This window comes from Triturus cristatus, chromosome 2_2 (genome assembly GCF_964204655.1).
Source record: "Triturus cristatus chromosome 2_2, aTriCri1.1, whole genome shotgun sequence".
Taxonomy (NCBI): Eukaryota; Metazoa; Chordata; class Amphibia; order Caudata; family Salamandridae; genus Triturus; species Triturus cristatus.
In genome coordinates, this window is record NC_140582.1 from 921,708,726 (window position 1) to 921,727,907 (window position 19,182).

Below are 19,182 nucleotides of genomic sequence, written 5' to 3' on the forward strand. Positions count from 1 at the left end.
AGAGGACTTAAACAATCAAATTGTCTGACTTATTAGACCGTAGTTTTAGTTTGTATAGTTCCTTATCGCTTAGTTCAACCAAAGGAAGCTTTGAGTCAATCGGTGAAGACACGCGAGGTGTATCGTTTACATCAGACGGTAGTCCATGAAATTTCTTGATATGACTTGAATGTATCCAACCTTTGCGACCTTCGATCTTCACGGCTGTCCTCGTGGTGAGTAGTACAAGTTGAGGCGATTTCCACCTAGGATCCAGCTGAGTCTTCCGGTCGAAATTCCGCACTAACACCAGGTCCCCGGGAACTACGTCATGGGGTTTCACCTCGGTGTTGTCGGGAAAGGCTGCAGCTACCTGTGAACGACAAGATTGTAGTTGAGACATCAAGGAAGCCAGGTAATCTGTCAGCATATTACAGTCAACATCAGTTATTTTGCGTGGTATAGGCGTCCCCCACATATTTGGTGGTCTACCGAAGATCACCTCATAAGGGGATAGCCCTGTTCGAGAGTGCGCTACCATTCTCATGTAAAAGAGTGCAACTGGTAAGGCTACTACCCAATCGACACCTTTCTCCCTACATATTTTGGACAATCTAATTTTCAGAGTTTGATTATGTCGTTCCACGAGACCTGCTGCCTCGGGGTGTCGGACACAGTGAAATCTCCATTGATAGCCTAACAAAAGTGAAACGTGTTTCATTAGTTCGGATGAGAACGGCTGGCCGTTATCTGAGTAGACAACACGTGGTAAACCGTACCGTGGGAAGAATTCTCGAACCAACTGTTTGGCAGTAGTCGGGGCAGTGTAATCTGAGACCGGGTATGCTTCTGTCCAACGGGAAAGAGCACAGACAACTACAAGAACATATTTGAATCCTCGACATCGTTCCATCTGGATATAATCCATCTGGAGAACTTCAAAAGGGTGCTCAGGAGGCTGAAATCCACCCTGTTCTACGGGAATGCTTTTACCTGGGTTAAACTGACAACAGATCATACAGGTACGAACTTTTTGTTTAGCTGCTGCTCGTAAATGTTTGTTGAACCAAATGTGTTGAATGCTGTCTAGCATAGCTTTTTCTCCTAGGTGTGCTGGACTATGTATTGTATTAATGATAACTTGAACCATAGAATCAGGAAGGAACCATACAGATTTTTCCTTCGTCATCCATCCTTGATCCGTTTGGATCCCTCCTAATTCAGTCCATTTCTTTATTTCATCTGGTGTAGCATGTGTCTGTATGTCAATTACGTCAAGAGCGGGATCCTTAACCGTCATGCAATGTGTTGGTGTCGGAACTATTGTCTTTGTCATGTCAGATGTGTGAGTTTGAGCAGTCTGTTTAGCTGTTCTGTCAGCTAGATCATTGCCTTGGGAAATGATATCAGTAACTTTCGTATGAGCTTTACATTTCATAATTGATATTGCAGTGGGTAGATGTATTGCATCTAATAAGGCATGAATGAGGGGTCCGTGCTGAATGTGGGCACCGTGAGAAGTTAAATAACCTCTCTCTCGCCACAGCACGCCGAAGTCATGTACAACTCCGAATGCATAACGTGAATCAGTGTATATGTTGACTTTCTTATTCGTAGCTTGAATACAGGCTTGTGTCAGAGCGATGAGCTCTGCTGCTTGAGCTGACAAGGTATTTATTCAATTTGTTTCAATGACTTCAGTGTCTGTTGTGACTGCATACGCGGCCACTAACTCTCCTGTACTTGTTCTCATACATGAACCATCTACATACAACGTCAGGTCTGGGTCTGACAATGGGACGTCTGTCAAGTCTTGTCTAGGTTTCGTCGTGATAGTAATAACTTCAATACAATCATGAGCTAGTGGGTCTGTTCCGTTTACTGGTAACAGTGTGGCAGGATTTAATGTACTACAACGTCTGATTTCTATGTGTGGCTGAAACAATGTTAATTCGTAACCGGTAAGTCTTGCTATAGTCAAGTGTTGTGTTTGCGTTCGGTTCACAAGAACCTCTACTGCGTGTGGTACTTGTACTGTCAATGGATGTCCTAACACTATGGCATCGCTTTGTCTGATTGCTAAAGCTGTCGCTGCCACTGATTTCAGGCACGCAGGCAGAGCCTGAGCTACGGGATCTAATGTACTAGAAAAATAAGCACATGGTTTGTGTGATCATGCTTGTTCCTGAGTGAGTACTGACAAGGCAGTACCTTCGCGTTCTGTAACAAAGAGCGTAAAATGTTTATTGTAACATGGTGTTGCTAAAACAGGTGCTTGACATAAAGCTTTCTTTAGGCTTTCAAAAGCTTGTGTATGTTCCTGAGTCCAAGGGAGGACAGTCGATGTGGCTGCCTCCTGTGTTGTCAACTGAATGAGTGGTTTTGCTAGAAATGCATACTGAGGGATCCACTGCCTACAATATGAAGTGAGGCCTATAAAAGCCCGCACCTCCTTTTGTGTCTTGGGTATTGGCATGTTAGCAATTAACTGGATGCGATCGGGTGTAAGCTGCCTTCCCTCCTTGGACAGCGAGTGACCAAGGTAAACAACTCGCTGAACACAGAATTGCAGCTTAGAAGGGGACACCTTGTGCCCCTTTTCGGCCAAGAATTGTAAAACCGTCAGTGAGGCTTTTTCACATTCAGGTTCGCTTCTAGCGGTGATCAGCATATCATCGACATATTGAAGCAGGGCAGTGTTGACTGGCATGTGGATACTGTCAGGGTGGATTTCGCGTAAGGGATTCTGTCTATCCATATAATACGTCGTTCTTTCCTTGATGGGCAGTGAGACATGTTCGGGGCATACAAAAAGAATGTACTGCTTTCTGGATTCCAGTATTTCTCTAATTAACTCAGTACCTGAACCTCTCCATTTATTCGTGAGTAATTCAGTCAATATATCAGGTAAGGGACCAGGATCGGAGTGTTGGCTTTTATATAATATAAGGAGTTGTTGAATCATATAGATACCAGCTAAACGCTGTTCATCTGGGGTGAGGTTCAAAAACGTATGTGCTAGTGTATCATCACTATATTTTCCGGGACTGTCAACCCAGTGAACGGCTGACCTTGCTAATTCTTGTTCGTCCATAGAATCGAGTATATGATAACCCCTTCGTTCTCGGAGTAATTTGTCAGCGGCTTGGAACGAATGTTCGGGGGACCTTATATTTATTATAGGTGTTTGGAGATTTCTGTTATTATCTGGACGTATCGGACGTATCGGATCAGTAAAGCATCTAGTATTATTACAAGATCTTCCTCTACCTACATAGGCCATCGTTTCTAACTGTCCTGTGGGCAGTTCTAATTCTTCCTCCTCCTCCTCGTTTTGTTCAGGCTGGTCTACCGCTAATCTTTCTTCGTGTATTCGTTCTACTTCTTTGCGGATCTTTCGGCACATAGCTACTATACTTAATAGTTTATTATGTCTCCCCTCTGATATATTCCGACTCCATGTGGTAAGAATTCGCATTTCTTCCGGATTTACCCCTGGTCGGTCTTGATTTCTGATCACACAATTTATGAGGAAACGTAACAGTTCCCCCTGTATTTCCACTTTCTGGTACTCCATGGCTCTATTAATACTTTCAGAATCTCGTCCTGACTGGACAAAGTGATATATATTTTCTAAATGTGTAGTCATTCCTGGTAGCCTCCCTAAATATATTGCAGCTCGTCGGATACGTAATGATGCCAGCAGCATTTCGTCCTCTTTGCCGGGCACAGGATCATATCTACAATCTACTAGAAGTTCCTTAAGCATGTCGGGAGTTACTAGTTTGGGCGTACGTTGGTGGGCTAATTCTTGAAAGGAAAGTTTATTTACTCTGGGTGGCGTGGAAAAAATGTTTGTTGTACCTCCTGTAGCACCGCCTGGGGTGCTGGATGTGAAAGGATTCGTTGAACGTGATATAGCAACCATAGGTGTGGGTACAGCTGTAGAAACAGATGTGCTTGCCGGAACTTGTGTCGGAGTTTGTTGTTCCGGAGGTACAGACGGAGGGTCTTGGCGTTGAACCCCCTCGGCAGGCGGTCTATGTGGTGCAGTATTAGCATACTCGGGAGTTGCGTCGTCTAAATAAGAGGAAAGGAAAACATCTTCTGCGGTTCTGGGATGCCCTCTGGGATGTGCTTTTATCGGAAACAATGGAGGTGGCAAGTCTTTTGGTATCTCCGGAGTAGCCTTAGGTAACCCTTCGGCCAGAAGAGGATACATACCATTCATAAGGGCATTTCTTTGTCTGTCTACTTGTTCTGATTTCGCTCGGGTACCTTCTTCAATTAATAGATTTTCTCGGACTTTATTTGAATTCTCTTTACTTTTCTCTTCCTGTCTGAGTGCTTTTTCTGTACGTCTATATGATTCTTTACGCCATAATTCAATGGCATCCTTCTGTGATTGTCTAGCTTTCTTTTTCCACAATTCTTCCTCTACTTTCATGATGCAATCTGCATCCCAGGTCCCAGCTGCGGGCCACCTCTGACTTTCTGGTAATTCCTTGGTGTAGTCTACCCATAAATCAAGAAATAATATGGCGTCTAGGCCATGTTTATGATACATGAAGTACCCTGGAGTGTCCCTAGGAGGAATGGGAACAGCTTCTTCGAGTACCCCTTTTCTAGTTTTGATCTGTCTTAATCTCGAAAAGAGCGGCATATTGAGAACTGATCTGATACCTAATTTTGAACACGTTTAATACAACAAAACACAATAATGAACAGTCATTCACACCACAATATGCAGAACGTATTTAAAACATTTTAACATTTAACATTTAATGAACAACAATGATGGCCATTTAGGGAACTAGTCACTAAGCATAATACTCGGCACTAACTAGGTAATTCTGAATTATATACTAGACATACTTGATATACTGCTAAACAGTACAGATACACTGCTGAAACAGTGCAGACCGGATTTGTGTACCCAAACCCGTCTTGACCGGCACAACCTATGTGCACGTCAGAACGCCTCCCCGGCAATGGTACTCACTGGGTAGCTCGGAACGGAAGGCCTCGGAACTGAACTGAACTGGACTTGGACCAGACTGGACTCGACTCGAAACTTCGGAACTTCGGAACTTGGTGGGCCTCTGTATACCTCGGATCTTGCTCTCTCAGCTAGGCTCTGGTCGGGATACTTCGCACTTCTCACCGCCTCGTCTGGGTGTTGATCGCAGCCTCAGTTACCCCCGCTCGGCAGGAGGGAGATACAGGAAATCCTGTGGGTACGCGTTGTTGTCCGTCCAGCTGTGACAGGAGACCGGGCCTGCAACGCACCTCCGGCGCGTGAGATGAGAAAGTGTCCCTATTCGGGCGCCATATATGTGGTAAATAATTTAATTACCGGTACTTAATTTGATGCGGAAAATTAATAAGAATAGCTCAATAAAATAAGAGGCAGAATCCGTGGTATTAGAGGTTCGGAACGGGCTTTATTCCAAAACACAATTCGAATTTGTGGGCTTCATATTCCATCACCACGAAGGTTCAGGAAGTGAAGAACAATACTTTATTGACAGGTAATCATTTTTATAGAAGAGGCATTACAGTGAAACAGATGCAGGAGGCGTAACAGTTGATAACAGAGATAAAAACATACATGCGTAACTAAAATGGGTGTAACTAGGCGTAACTAAAGAACGTCATTAGGTATGATGTCACAAATGGGTGGTTCCATGAAAGAATTTCGCAATGTCAGCAAAAATACTTGGCATAGATGCGCGCGCAGCAGCATGACGTGTGATTGACGTGCAACTAGGGGGTGAATGGGACTTGACATTTAGCTCTACATGTGGAGACAGAAGTCTGGGGTTATGTCAACCTAATCCCAAATCATATCTAATATCCTATGTTTAAAGAACTGTGTTATCCAAAAAGAGAGGTCTCTTAGGATAGAATCTTATTCTATACTGACTATACTGACTGTTAGTGCGTGTACAAGCGTCTAAGTGTCTACACTAGATGCGAGGGCAGAAATCTTCCATAGTAACAGGGCTATGAATTACTTGCATAAAGACAGAGAAGCCGGGCCCATTTGCACAGTAGCTAGAGGAATGTTTACTTAAACTGCTAGACAGGAATGCATTGGATGAGGAGCGGAGCAGAGCAGATAATCTTGAAGGTGAAATACAGTTTTTGGCAGGCAGATAGGCCGACAGGCCGAGTCAGGCACCGTTAGCCGCGCAGGGAGTAGGACAAAGTTCATGGATACAGATGCGAGCTCAAACTGGAGCTTTCAGAGGCAGAAGGCAGGAAAAGGCTTAATGGCAGAATCAGGGCCTACTCGCCTGGACTGTAAAATGGGATAAATGAACCATATAAAGCCGGTGGCCTTTCATACTTAGGAATAGAATATCCGGCCCATTCATGGCGGATCTGAAAGAGGACATGTTAACGGTGGACGCACATGTGTTTGCGTCTTCAAAACTGAAACTGGAGGGAACATACATGTACTTGTGACTTATACATGAAACCGTTGGGGTCCAAGATAGGGGACATAACTGATCATAAAAATCCATATTTCCACAATACCCCCCAGGCAAGTGGCACATGTGCAGACTGAGGTTTGTATCCGCTGTTGCCAATGGCAGGTGATTGATCTGTGCCTGTGTGTGTCTGTCTACTCTGCTGAGGTTGCGTCAGTGGCCTGGGGCATGTGACTGCTTTGAGGTGCTGTCCATCAGCCTTGTGTTGCTTGTGATGCACAGTGTGAGCCATGATCAGGGAGTGTGTCGCACCCCTCATGCCAACTGTGTACTTTCAATGCCATGTAGTGCATTGGGGCTTCCCCAGAGGCTAATGTCCCTATGACAAAGGTGCTATTAGTTGGCAGCATACTATGCGCTGTTCAAAAAAGCAAAGATGTTCAAATGTGTGTCTCTGTGACATGGAGCAGGTGTAGTGATGTTGTCTCACTTTGTCATCCTCACAGGTAACCGCCTACGAGAAGGGGAGAATTTTGAAGCAGGCCGTCAGGGCCGTGATGTCGGTGGAGGGTCGCTGTCGGCACCTAGCCCAAGTGAGGAAACGCTGGCAGGACATCCGGTGCTGGACCAGGAGGATCGCCCGGGTCTTGCTGGGGGACTCACCTCCACGCCCCCACGGCGGGCATCGACGACTGACCCACCAGATGAAGCGTGTCCTGGCGGTGGTCTTCCCTGACATGGATAGGCGGTTACAGGAGGGACAGCAGCAAGGAGGGGGTAGGTACATGTCTGTTTGTTGTGTGTCACCAGCTTTAGGAACTGCTCAGTCGCATGGATACACTGCCAGGGTTTATATGTGCAGTGCATATCCTGTTGCCCCAAGTCAATCGGGGCTGTTCTTCCTCCCTTCCCCTCCTTGACATGTGTCCCCTGGTCTGTGTGTAATCACTCTTGCACATGGTCATCTAGGCTGCCAGTTAATCCAAGTGCACAATGCTTGCTACATCATGTGTGGGGGTGGTCTGTGACATGTGTTGGTACCTTGCCTGTGCCCTGTCCTGTTCAGTAATTTGGGGGTCCATAATTGTTGGCACTGTTGCTGAGTCTCAACATAGGAGTGTGAGGCTTAAAATGAACAGACTTGCAGCATGCATGACCGATGTTGTGGCCTCAGACATGATGTGCATGAGTGGGAGATATGCATAGTGCCGGGACGGTTGCTCCTGTTACAGTCAGATCATTCCAGGACCATGGAGCAGTGTGCCCACTACAGTCCCCTGAGACACCTTTTCCTAGGAATCATGTGTGTCATCCAACACTGTGGACATTCTCGGTGTGTTCAGCATAGGTTGGCCTCTGTGGCATTGTTCCCTGGCCTCATTTGTATTTACGTAAAGTGTGCTACATCTGTCCACTGTACAGGGTGACCCCATTTGGCTTGTTCATACTCACACTGGCCAGTGCCTGTGTGTCTATGTACAACTATCTGATGATGGTTGTTTGTGACTAATATGTGTGGTCAGCCTCACGAGGTGATGTTGAGTACATTTAGGAGTTCTTGATGCACATTTTAGTAAACCCAGATTAAGAGGTGTAAGTACTTGCTCTGTCTCAATCACATTGTCTCAGGTAGGGGGGGTTTGTGCGGGCAAGGCCTACATGTCCAAAACGTATGTCTCCTTGCCAGGTCTGACCTGTATGTGATAATTGTCTGGACAGACACTCAACATGCAGTGACCCAGTAATGTTGTGCAGGGTTTAATGTTTGTGCTTTGCAGCATGTGTCAAAAGTTAAAAGACATGGTTCCTGCTCATCCATTTTTGGCAACGGTGTGTGGTCCAGATGCTACATAGTTTGGTCTGTGTGTGCTGACATCTGTGTGGACAATCTTGGTTCCCATGAGGGTGTCTCCTCAGTGCAGGTGCTCCTTATTCCGACACAATTGCAGGGCCATTAGCTAATGCATTGTCCTGTGTTTGGACATGTGTGTCACTCCACATGACAGGTAGTGGGTCAGATGTGTTGCCAAATGTGTCATCATGGTACGGATGGCCATGTGACAGGTGGCATGATTCAAGTTGTTAGTCAAGAAGTCTTGTACGTTGGCACTCACCACACTTGTCAACATGTCTCAATAGTTGATATGCATGACTTTGATGTTTTGTGGTGAATGACAATAATGTGCCTGCATGACAGATGTCTCCCAAGGAAGTGCACAAGACACCACCTTTACACTTTTCTGGGACACACTGGCACATTAAAAACAAAGGCACAGTTTTTAAAAATATTTGTTTTGAGAGTATACATATACATGTTCCCACTGTGTGGTTGCATTTGGGTAAGTCCCTGGTTGTTGATGATACCAACTTACGAGTGTCAAGTCATCCAGACCATCATGGTGCCATGTATATGTACTTACTGATACCCCATTTCTTCTTTACAGTGGCTTATTTGATTTAGGCTGCCAGCTCATACAATGACTGTGTAAATGTAGTTTTGTGTGCACCTCCTTGTGTGACTTCTGTTATACAGGCACATGTGTGTTCTGATAAAAAAGTGGCACATTCACACATTCCAAACACGTCGATTGTGTAAAGTGTTGTGATTCCCAAGGGTTCACAATGTATTTTTTTGGCTTTCCAAATTACTCACAGGTCTCTGAGTGTGGGGACACCTTCAGCATTGGCGTCTGTTATTTGCCCTTGGGTGCACCAATACTGTTTCTTTCACAGTGAACAAGAGGTGGCATGCATTCATAGTCTGGCTGTGCTCAACAATTCCCAGACACCATATCCTCTGTCTAATTGGATATCGAGTTATTTGCTGTTGTGTCCTGATTTTCATTGTTTCCAAGTGGCATGATGGGTCAACCAACTGGGGAGTGCAGGGCTTACATATGTGCGGAGTATTCTAGATGTTACTCATGATGCATTTCATGATATGCAGTGTGACCTATTTTGTTAGGACTCATGTGTCATATATATACAAGTGTCTGATTATTTTCTGTCTCTTCACCTTGCCCACAGCATCATCCGGAGACACCGAGGGAGACACCTGCATGGACGTGGAAGAGGGATCCAGCACCGGTGCCACCAGTGCTGGCGAGTCTGGCGCAGCAAGTGGCACGGAGGGCGAGGGGAGTCAGGCGGAGGACCTGTCTAGTACCAACACCGACTACGACGCTGACGGGTCCGAGGCTGAACTCCCAGAGGGGGCGGAGGCTGCTCCAAAAGCTGGCAGCAGCACTACATCTGTCACCGCCCCCTCCATTCCCATCACCGCCCTCCCAGTTGCTCCGGTCCCTTCTGTCCGTGTAGGGCAACAACATGTCTCCTTCGTGCCAGGCACCGCACCCCCTGCCCCTGTCTCCCCTGCTGCACTCACTGCCGAGTCTGTGGACATTCAGCGGCAGTTGAGGTTGGCCAGGCATCTCTGCTGAGTGTCCTCCATGGCCACACCAGACTGCTGACACAGATGGTGTCGTACATGGAGGGCATGTCATCAGCGATGTCTGACCAACGGATGTTGCTGAGGTCCATGGACTCATCACTGACGGCAGCAGTGAGTCTCCTGCAGTACTTCGTCCCCCCTACCCCTGCACCATCCACACTTCCCACTCCCATGCATGTCCCAAGCACACCCAGACATTCCCAGGCACGCACCCCACCAGACACAGGCAGCACACCAACACGGAAGGGCAAGCACACACCTCCTGTCACGCACACTCAGGGGGAAGAAGGCACACCCACTGAGACTGGGGCACACAGGCAGACACGCAGTCACAGTCAGAATCCGCATTCCTCACTCCCTAGTCCCTCCAATGTCACTCCCCTCGGCTCCCCTGCCCCACAATCTGAGAAGGAGACCTACTTGGCTGTGCTGGACCTCAGCCCCACTGGTTCACCAGCGCGCAAACGGGCAAGGCACTCCACGGGTAGGGGAGTTCAGTCCCTCCCCCTGTCCACCACCTCCCCCAGTAGCGCTGCAACCCATCCCTCCGACCCCCCCCCCTCCATGGGGCCTGTGGTTTCTTCGGGTGCAGGGGAGACGCTGGACGAGCTTGCGGAAGTGTGCAGCGCCCTGCTAACCACCACCTTTGGCGTTGCCCCACCCCCTGTGGTGGAGTCGTCCTTCCCTGCACCCACAACACCTACCCTTCCCCCTCCTGTCCCTGCGGTGCCTGGTCCTTCCCCACATGATGCCCCCCCCCCAGTGGATGAACATGAAGTGTCTAATGTGCAGGCAAGCTAGGGGAGACGCGTGGCCATGTGTCCCCCCCAGGACTTCGCATCTGGACTGGCCTATGGCCTTTGTAAATAGTGTCCTTTTATACGTTTTAATTTAATGCTGAATAAAGCATTTCGTTTTTCCTTTGAACACTATTGCTTTTCTGGTATTGATGTTGGTGCTAATGCTCCATGAGTTGAGGTGGTGATAATGTGTTAGGTGTCTGGTAAATGTTGTAGTCTGCTGCTCATGGGGTGGACCCTGGTATCTGCGTGCCATCACGAGGTCTCTGCAAAGATTCTTTGGTCGTGTATGCTTTTTGTGTTTGGAGACATTGTCCCAAGGAGTGTTCCTTCCTCTGTGGCACCTAACATCTTCCCTGCAGGGAGTTACACAATTATTGTGCTGACCTGTGTCTACATTTCCTTGGTGGGTGACGGATCCCTTCAACTATGGCCATGCCTGCTGAGCAATGTCTCCGCCTGCATCGTCTGTGCCATCCTTGGTAGTCACTGTACTTGTGTATAGAGTATGTTGCCATGCCTTCATGTAGAAAGGGTCCCTTTTACGCACTATGCATGTGTGTACTCCCAGCCTAGCACACATATGTTACTTGTGCTGCAGGGTATTTGGGCACCTGACTCACAATTGTGGGCATTGTATCTGTGGGAACTCCACCCTATTCCTTCCATGGGAGACAACAACTTGGGGGCTGTCCCAGCACCTGTACATTCCTATCAGTCCTGGAATGTGCGTGACAGTGTGTGTTCCCTTTGGCTCTCTTAGTTTAGTAGGCTTTAACATGACTATACAGTCTTGTGGCATGATCTCAGTGTGTGTATTGTGCTGCATCCGCCAGGGGTGGGTATGCATGTGTCATTTGTCATCACACACACATGTGGTTTGTCATGCAGTGGGGGAAGGACATCCATCCTCATGGGAGTGGGACACTGCTGTCAGTGATGTGTTGTTATGGCACTCTCAACATAGTCGCACATTGGGGATGCGTTCATACACCAATGGAGTTGTGGTCATCTGAGGATGATGTACACACCCCCATGTTTCTGTCCACTGCTGGTATTCCTTTGCACCCACCCCCATGTCTCTGTCCACTGCTGGGAGTCCTCTGCACCCACCCCTCATATGTCTGTCCACTGCTGAGAGTGATAGGCACCCACCCCTCACATGTTTATGTCCACTGCTGGGAGTGATATGCACCCACCCCTCACATATCTCTGTCCACTGCTGGTATTCCTCTGCACCCATCCCCATGTCTCTGTCCACTGCTGGGAGTGATAGGCACCCACCCCTCATATGTCTGGGCACTGCTGGGAGTCCTCTGCACCCACCCCCATGTCTCTGTCCACTGCTGGGAGTCCTCTGCACCCACCCCATGCCTCTGTCCACTGCTGGGAGTGATGGGCACCCACCCCCATGTCTCTGTCCACTGCTGGGAGTGATGGGTACCCACCCCCATGTCTCTGTCCACTGCTGGGAGTCCACTGCACCCACCCCCATGTCTCTGTCCAATGCTGGGAGTGATAGGCACCCACCCCTCATATGTCTGGGCACTGCTGGGAGTGATATGCACCCACCCCTCATATGTCTGGGCATTGCTGGGAGTGATATGCACCCACCCCTCATATGTCTGGCCACTGCTGGGAGTGATAGGCACCCACCCCTCATATGTCTGGGCACTCCTGGGAGTGATATGCACCCACCCCTCATATGTCTGGGCATTGCTGGGAGTCCTCTGCACCCACCCCCATGTCTCTGTCCACTGCTGGGAGTGATGGGCACCCACCCCCATGTCTCTGTCCACTGCTGGGAGTTCTCTGCACCCACCCCCATGTCTCTGCCCACGGCTGGGAGTGATGGGCACCCACCCCCATGTCTCTGTCCACTGCTGGGAGTGATAGGCACCCACCCCTCATATGTCTGGGCACTGCTGGGAGTGATATGCGCCCACCCCTCATATGTCTGGGCACTGTTGGGAGTGATATGCACCCACCCCTCATATGTCTGGGCACTGCTGGGAGTGATATGCACCCACCCCTCATGTGTCTGGGCACTGCTGGGTGTCCTCTGCACCCACCCCTCATATGTCTGGGCACTGCTGGGAGTGATATGCACCCACCCCTCATATGTCTGGGCACTGCTGGGAGTGATATGCACCCACCCCTCATATGTCTGGGCACTGCTGGGAGTGATATGCACCCACCCCTCATATGTCTGGGCACTGCTGGGAGTCCTCTGCACCCACCCCCATGTCGCTGTCCACTGCTGGGAGTCCTCTGCACCCACCCCATGTCTCTGGCCACTGCTGGGAGTGATAGGCACCCAACCCTCACATGTTTATGTCCACTGCTGGGAGTGATAGGCACCCACCCCTCACATGTCTCTGTCCACTGATATGAATCCTAGGCAGACACCCACCCACCCGCCTGAACCCTTGGTGCAGTACACTGCTCTCCTGGGCATACACACCCCTCAATATACTGGTTAGATGCTGCACCAGGCCCTATGACAACATTCGTGGCGTGTGTATGCCTTGTATCACTAATGTATTGGTGCCCTAGGGGTACGCGTGATGCGGTCCGTACCCACGCTCTCAGAGCGTGGGTACGGTCCGTACCCCTACATCACCACAACTATGGTGGTACGGGCCGTACACACACTCTGAGGGCGTGGGTACGGGCCGTACCCCTACGTCACCCCAACAATGGTGGTACGGCCCGTACACATGCCCCCAGTAATGTAGGGGTACGCGCGGTATGACTCTTACCCACGCTCTGAGGGCGTGGGTACGGGCCGTACCACCATTGTTGTGGTGACGGGACGCGTCCACGTCCACTTCCGTTGTGGCGGGACGCAGGGCTTGGTGGACACGCCCCCCGAAGGGACCAGACCCTGGAGGTACTGTATGTACATGATATATGTGGTATAATTTGGGTAGGGGTTAAGTTGCATGCCCCTCGCCCCCCCCCTTTGACCATTGGGTGTTGTTCTGACCTTCTGCGGCGTCTGCGTCAGTTTCTGTGCACCAGGTCATAGGCTAGGAGGGCCGGGATTACACGTAGGATGAGGTACATGGCTGTCCGTTGCGTACAGGTGCTCCTTCTTCGCTTCGTCCTCAATTTCCTGGGAGTTTTTGGCTGCCGTAAAAAATGAGCCGTGCGGAGTGACGTAGGCACGAATTGTACTTGCTGGTCCGTAAAACGCTGCCTGACTCCGTCCGGACGTCACGTACGCGATGTCCCGGATCGGAATTGTGGGTATTTTTTAGCCGCACGTAGTTTTGTACGAATCGTACGGAAATGGTATTTCTGTACGAATCGTACTTGCTGGTTTGTAAGGAGGATTTCCCGGGTACGAGTCGTACGGAGAAAACGCTCCATACGACCATTCGTACCCGGGTTTTACAGGATCGGAATCGGCACCTTAGTGTTCCTTTATTGTTTTCTTTTTTTAAGGATAGTATCGCAATATTAAGGTAATCGGTTTTTACTGTCAATATTTAGCATTTTGAAATTGATTTCCTTGATATTATGCCATACAACTGAATAAAGAGGCTGTTACTGTGGTTTGAAAATCATGGTTTGCCCACAACATGTGCAGTAGTCCAGGTCAGCTGAGTGGTGCCCGGTGGGGACATTACCTCTTACACTGGCCTTTTGAACCCCTCACTTTGTCAGCTTAAGTGTGAGTAGCCATTGCACCTAATGGCCTGGTAATCTGAGTCCCACTAAACATTGATTATTTTTATATTGTCTTCTTCTGTCTGTGTGGTGCAGACAAAAACTCACAAAAGGCTCTATAAGAATAGTAGACCGAACAAAGAGGAGGGGGTCAAGGACTCCTACGTAAGCAAAGCTAGGTGAAGTAGACAGAATCAAATAATGGAAACTTCTAAAAAGGAGAGCGGGACGCAAATAGAATTTCCAGAAGAAAAAAGTAGGAAAAAATATGAGAAAGGAAGGTATAATTAAGAAATTGAGAAGGAAGAAAGAGTGAAAGAAGAAAGGGTCAAAGTATGAAGAGGTGAAAGGAAGGAAATAAGGAAGGAAAGGTACAAAGAAAAATAGAAGGAGGGAAGGGTACAAAGAGCAAAGGAAGGAGTGGTGCAGGGCTGGATGAAAGGATGGATGGGCTGAAAAGTGAAAGGATCTGTTGGTGACAGCATGGCAAAAAGGAGGGTTGGATGGATGAATGAATCGATGGATGACAGGGTGAATGGATGGGAGAGTGAAAGGACGGTTGGATCGATGAGCGAGCAGAATGGGGGACGATGGATGGATGGATAAATGGATTGATGGATGGATGGATGGATGGATGGATGGATGGATGGATGGATGGATGGATGGATGGATGGATGGATGGATGGATGGATGGATGGACAGATGGGTGGATGTTTGAATGGGTGCATACCTGGAATATCAATGCATTACTGGAATAATGAAATAATGAGTGAAAGGATGGAACAATGAAAAGGTGAAAGGATGAATGGAAGGGTGGGAAAATAAATGGATATATTGGTGGATGTAAGGGTGAGGGGAACTATTCTATGAAGTGTTGAACATTCTTGCTTTGCTCATTCTGTGTCATTACATGTGTGGTTCAAAGTTGTGGGTATTTTAAGTTTCTGGCTACTCCTTTTACCTCTTTGGTTCGTACATTTGTCCAAGCACCTCAGTGCAGGGAACATGATGACCATTGATTTTCCACTACAATTTGTGCCATTCTCACTTGTTGACCCTATGTCATCTCAGTACAGGCCTAAAGTTGTGACCCTATCAATATATGAGTCTGATCTCTTTTTGTATTCTGTCACCCAAAATAGTTTAAATTGCTTCTGCCTCATTTTCTGCCTTCCAATCTCAGAATCAGCAGTCAGGGTGCACACCTTGAACCATCCTGCATTCCTTCATTAGAACGTATTTGGCCTGGCATCAGCAGCATCTTTTCTCCCAGCTCAGAATGGCTGATCTTTCTTAGCTGTGCTCGGGACAGGTTCCTCCCTTCCCTTGCAGCCTTTCATCAACTCAGCCCTGCTGGTAATCCCAAATTTATAGAACCTAATTCATATTCACCTCCTTTATCTAGGTCTCAATGGTATTCTTCAGTTTCCCATCTGTGATCACCAATGTTCCTTAACAATGGAGGTCGTAGGAAATTCCTGGGGAGGAATCCTAGTACTTGGGGCATCTTGATGGGCTTGTACATAATTACTAGGGCATTGCCTCTATGAAAGTGGGAAAAAAATCCTGTTTGTTTGTTCCGTATTGGCATTCTAATTGTTGTTTGGTTTAAATGTCGTCTACTGCTGAATTTTTCTAAATGTGTGTTTTAGCTAGTCCATAGCTGAGACGGCAATATATATGGTAATTTGATGTCCAATTCCAGTGTGAAAATGATGTTTGCATGGAAAGGGCTTTCACCTGTGCTTCTTCACTTCCTGGTTGATTACAGGCACATACCGCACCGCCATCTTGGAAGTTGGTGGGTGGTTCTTTGGGAACTGACAAAGCCTATATTAGATGAATGCTAGCAGAAAAAGGCTGACAGTGAGCTAAAGGCAAGCTGTCTGCACTCATCTGTACCTGGACGGCGCCAGGCGCCAGAACCCCTGCCCTTTTCTCCCCACTAAATTATACAAAGGAGTACCTTTTGATGCTGAACACAACTGGAAAGAACGACTCCTCCAACATATTTAAGTAGGAGAATGATATCCTATGTCTAGACTACAAACATTGCCATTTTGAATGCAAAACAGATCTAGCACCCCTATCATTCATACCTAGCAAACCTACATGCTCAACCCCCTGAGCCAAAACAAGTGTAAGTTCAGAAGGTGTGGATAAATTGTTGTGTGTCTTGATAAATGCCCGTTCGCTCATTAAACATAGTTAGGAATTTTGTTGTGTGTCTTGATAAATGCCCGTTCGCTCATTAAACATAGTTAGGAATTCAATTAACTCATGGACAACCACTCACCTGACATAGTGTTTGATACAGATCAGGGTACCTAAAATATGCCCACCACCATAGATAGAGTAATTTCACAGTTGCACGCACATACATTCATCATACGCTAGGGCCCATTTCACTAACATACGCTCCAATACTCTACCAGCAGCAAACCTGTGGGAAGAAAACTCCTAGAGCACCCTGCATCTATATCTAGGCGATAGGACCAGTTTAGTGGTTGCCTAACATAATATAAACAATCTATAAACAATAATCATAAAGTCTTTAATAAATGACAAGGAAAGAATCAACCAACACCATGTTTAAAAGTTATATTGCTTTATCTAAAATTAGTCAGAGTAAATCAGAATAAATCATTTCTCATAGTTACCTATTCTAACTAATGTCAGAACGGGTCAGGACCAGTCTCTCAAAAGTCTTTTCAGGATAAGGTCCTCAGCATCAGTCCTCAGCAACGCAAGTTCACGCAGCAAGGCGACGAAAGAAAGTGTGGGGAGAGCCCTCCCTAAGCTAACATTTTATAATGCAAAATACAATGGAAACCCACATGAATTTGACAAATAAAATTGTATCACTGAGCAGAACGAGAAGGAAGGGATGTAACTTTGCAACATCTTGAAATCTCCGCTCAGGAAAAGTCACAATACGCAAATCACGGAACAGGAACCAAGAACTAGAAACTATTAAAGTATCCATCTCGCTCATTTCCCTCGGCAAACCGGCTTTAGCACAATGTTCTTTCTGAGGCTCTTTGTTTACCAAGGACAAATCATTTCTTTTGGAGATCCTCCAAACTTGCTGATGTCCTCCCGGAAATTTCCATATAAGGACTACCGTCAGTTTTTCTGTTAACTGAACTCCAGCAGGGGTCTCCCTTGTCACATCACAGATTTTGCCGGCACCACAGCTCAGCCAGGCTTCAAATTATTCTCAGTTATTTTCATGAAGGCCTCCATAGGCCACAATAGACCATCTTTAATTAAAGAGACAAAATAAAGATTACTACATCATAATGATTAGACAGTGTTAACCCCACTAACACCCTTATGTGTATGCATTTATCTAGCTTTGCGACATATAGAGCATTAATTCAGACAGCGTTTTGTGCTTAAAATAAATGGCACACAGCAACATTTAAACATGAAAAACTTGCACGTTATTTGTCAATACAAAAACAGCACACACAGGCTGACCCTTGTGTATCCTTCTCTTATGTTAAGACAAACAGGTTGGTTAATGAGACTCACTTGCACAAGACAAATAATTAGTTGTTAATTATTAATTAATTAATATGACGCATAGACATGCCAGAGCTTCAAAAGCCCCAGAATTTTCTAACAGAAAACTCTGCTCCAGCAATCCCCCCTTTGGTGATTTTATCACCAAATAAACCCAAAAAAAAAAAATTAGTGAAAATGTAGTCCCATTTTAGGAGAAATCAGAAATGTCTTTTCCCCTTACACAACATTAAACACCAGTCACTCTTTCATCATCTCTCTTAGTCTCTAAGTAAACACTCTCCCTCAATTCTTCTAATTCAATTTCTTCTGGTTCTCTTTTCGAATTTTTCGAATTCTTATTTTTCTTTTCATTTTCCAATTTCTCTTTCCCTCTCCTGTTTTTATAACACACACACACCAATCTCAGTATCAGCAAAGCAACAATTATACAAGACAAGGGAAACAATATTCTACCTACGATAGTACTACCTATTTTTGTAATAAAATCCTTAACAGCTATCATCTTATTAGCTAGTTTAGTCCATAAACTCCCAGTTTCAAGTGGTACTAAATCTTCATACAAATCAGTAATATTTTTGATATAGACCTTCAGGTCTCTACTTTCATCAGGAATGTAAGTGCAACAATGTTGAACTTTCAAAATTCCACAAACTCCACCCTCCTTAGCCAAAAGAATACCAAGGGCAAGTCGATTTTGCATAGACATGGCACGTACGGCACTTAACTCCGTATTTACCAAAAGAAATCCTCCTGCGGTATTTGTCGATAAACGATCAACCACTGTGGACAATTTCCGAATTCCATAAGCATTTAAAGAAATTCCCACTGCTGGAATCAAAACCCCAAAAATATCACCCACAATTTCAGACCAAGTTTCTCTCTTAAAACGTTTTAATAGGTTAATATCTTCTACATCACTTATTTTATCTGTATGAAAAATCTTAGGAAAAACCAAACCCACATAACATGTGCCATACCAATGGTCAGGCAACTTGTAATAAGCCTTGTTCCCACACACATAGTACACCCCTGGAAAAATAGTATCTTCTCCACCTCTGAAACCCCAACCAGTCGCAACGAAGTATGTATCATGGCACTCACTAGTCCCTACAAAATATGTATCATATTGGGATCTCCTTCTGGTAATGCATAGTTTACCCTTCTGCGGTGCATCTAGAGCCAAAGTTGGACTAGCCCCATTTCTCAACTCTTTTCCCATTTCAATGTCCCAAATTGTCTCACTCACTTCATATTTTCCCTCTTTCTCATGCATGTTCACTCTCCTTTCCTCTACCATATCCAGGAAAGC